The sequence below is a fragment of the Bolinopsis microptera genome, chromosome 1 (assembly GCF_026151205.1).
Source record: "Bolinopsis microptera isolate Bmic1 chromosome 1, MBARI_Bmic_1.0, whole genome shotgun sequence".
Lineage (NCBI taxonomy): Eukaryota > Metazoa > Ctenophora > Tentaculata > Lobata > Bolinopsidae > Bolinopsis > Bolinopsis microptera.
The window spans coordinates 12,792,989-12,796,061 of record NC_087072.1 but is presented as its reverse complement, the minus strand read 5'-3'; positions in this window follow the sequence as shown (position 1 = coordinate 12,796,061).

The following is a 3,073-nucleotide window of genomic DNA, read 5'->3' as shown; positions in this document are numbered from 1 at the left end:
GTATTAACTCTCTGTCTTCATCAGTGTTACTCTACATTTCTCTCAGCAGTTATTCTTCCACTCAGTATTAACTCTCTGCCTTCGTCAGTGTTACTCTATATTTCCCTCAGTAGTTATTCTCCCAATCAGTGTTAACTCTCTATCTTCATCAGTATTACTCTAGACATTTCCTTCAGAAGTTATTCTCCCACACAGTATTAAAGTATTAACTCTCTGTCTTCGTCAGTGTTACTCTATATTTCCCTCAGTAGTTACTTTTCCACTCAGTGTTAACTCTATATCTTCATCAGTGTTACTCTAGACATTCCTTCAGTAGTTATTCTCCCACTCAGTATTAACTCTCTGCCTTCATCAGTGTTAATCTACATTTCCCTCAGTAGTTACTCTCTCATTTAGTGGTAACTCTCTGTCTTCATCAGTGTTACTCTAGACATTTCCCTCAATAATTATTCTCCGACTCAGTATCAACTCTCTGTCTTCATCAGTGTTACTCTAGACATTTCCCTCAGTAATTATTCTCCGACTCAGTATCAACTCTCTGTCTTCATCAGTGTAACTCTACATTTCTCTCAGTAGTTATTCTCCCACTCAGTATTAACTCTCTGTCTTCATCAGTGTTACTCTACATTTCTCTCAGCAGTTATTGTTCCACTCAGTATTAACTCTCTGACAAGTGACAAGTAGTAACGCTCTAGTTCTCTTCAAAACAGTAGACCAAGGGTTTCCTTCTCCTGAGAACAGTAAGTACTCTCTGTCTTCGTCAGTGTTACTCTATATTTAGCTCAGTAGTTATTCTCCTTACTACATTATATGTACTTTTCCACTCAGTGTTAACTCTATATCTTCATCAGTGTTACTCTAGACATTCCTTCAGTAGTTATTCTCCCACTCAGTATTAACTCTCTGCCTTCATCAGTGTTACTCTACATTTCGCTCAGTAGTTATTCTCCCAGTTCCCACTTAGTATCAACTCTCTGTCTTCATCAGTGTTACTCTACATTTCTCTCAGTAGTTATTCTCCCACTCAGTGTTAAATCTCTGTCTTCATCAATGTTACTCTAGACATTTCCCTCAGTAATTATTCTCCGACTCAGTATCAACTCTCTGTCTTCATCAGTGTAGTAAGTAGTAACGCTCTAGTTCTCTTCAAAACAGTAGACCAAGGGTTTCCTTCTCCTGAGAACAGTAAGTACTCTCTGTCTTCGTCAGTGTTACTCTATATTTAGCTCAGTAGTTATTCTCCTTACTACATTATATGTGCAAGGCGAATTTCTGGAGAATCGAGTATTTTTTTGTAGTAATAATTTGAATTATAAAGCGACAAAATATTATGTGTTCTCTCTTGGTTTGATTTTTTGAATAACAGCCAGTAATTTTAGAAGGTAAACGGTCAAGCAAAGTGTGCAAAGTCGTTGATGGAGTATTCCATGTGAAATCCTCTCACCAGTCTGAGCCCCACCAACTGAACATCAGAGGACCAACTTGCACCTGCAGAAACTTCAGCAGACTCACATCCCCTGCAGACATATTTTTCAAGCTATCGATGATGGTTTAATGAAATGGGAGGACCTACCTGAAGATTACAGAAACATACCGTTCTTCGTAAAAGATAAAGGTCTGTTAAATTGATCTGTATGCATGTTTACATTCCAATTTGAATAGACAAGACAAAATTGAGGTTCATAACTCGTTCATGTGCTATGGCCGTGCGTCCGCGTCGATGTAGGAGGTGTGGAGCCTGCTTGTAGAGAAAATATGAAGTTTCCTACAGTAAATATTATTATCAATATCAAAGGCAGGGCATTACTTCGACCTCCGAGGCGAGTTATCCGTGTGGACTCTGGTTGTTATCAGGGTTGGAAAGACAAAGATAATTTTGTCTGTTAAAGTGGGTTATCACTCTCTGCCATCAGAGTCATAAATCACATCTCCGCAGGGTTTGCAAGGTTTTCCCTATTGCTTTGCTTCCAATTCTTATAATAGTCAAAATATAAAATCCGATATTATTTTTGCAGGAAGTGATATTGGGATATGGCCAGCTGATGCAGATGTAAACAAATGCTGCGATTATCCAGCATCAGAAGACGAGGATGAAGAAGTAGAAGATGATGAGGTTGGAGGAAATGGGGATAAAAGAAAGAAGAAACGGGACATAGACTATATAAAGGAGATTGGTGGGAGCTTTCAAACAGAATAACTTCCTTCGTTAATGATCCCGAGTTTGACGTGATGGACGATGATGTCCGTGCATTATTATATAAGAAACTGTCAGATACCGCCAATGATGTGGCATCCTATATTTACAAAAGAAACTAATATAGATAACATAGATAAGATTATGTTTGATAATATATTACTTTAAAAGCCGTGCAATCATTTTAGATATTAGATATTAAACTAACCATATTATGATATTCTCCGTCTAACTATTCGATCTGTCACCATCTCACTATTCAATCTGTCTCAACGTTCATTCTCTGTTTAACTATTCAATCTTTGTCTCAGCGTTCATTCTCTGTCTCGACATTCATTTTCCGTCTGACTATTCAATCTGTCTCAATGTTCATTCTCTGTCTCGACGTTCATTCTGCGTCTCACTATTCAATCTGTCTCAATGTTCATTCTCTGTCTCGACGTTCATTCTCCGTCTCAATATTCAATCTGTCTCAACGTTCATTATGTGTTTAACTATTCAATCTCTTTCTCAGTGATCATTCTCTGTTTAACTATTAAATCACTGTTCATTCCTGTCTCGACGTTAATTCTCCGTCTCATTATTCAATCTCTGCATCAGTGTTCATTCTCTATTTTAGAGTTAATTCCCTGTCTTACCTTTCAATCTTTCTCGGTGTTCATTCTCTGTCTGACTGTTCAATTTCTGTCTCACTGTCCATTCTCTGTCTCGCTGTTCAATCTTCGTGTTTCTTTCAAAGTGTTACAGTGACAAGGAGACCGAATGATATTGTTGTAAAATAAAAAGCTTGTCCGCTTTAGTTATAGTGATATTAAAACATATACAACACAATGTATTATGAAATTTTAGATTTTGTTACAAAATATGGACAGTGAATTT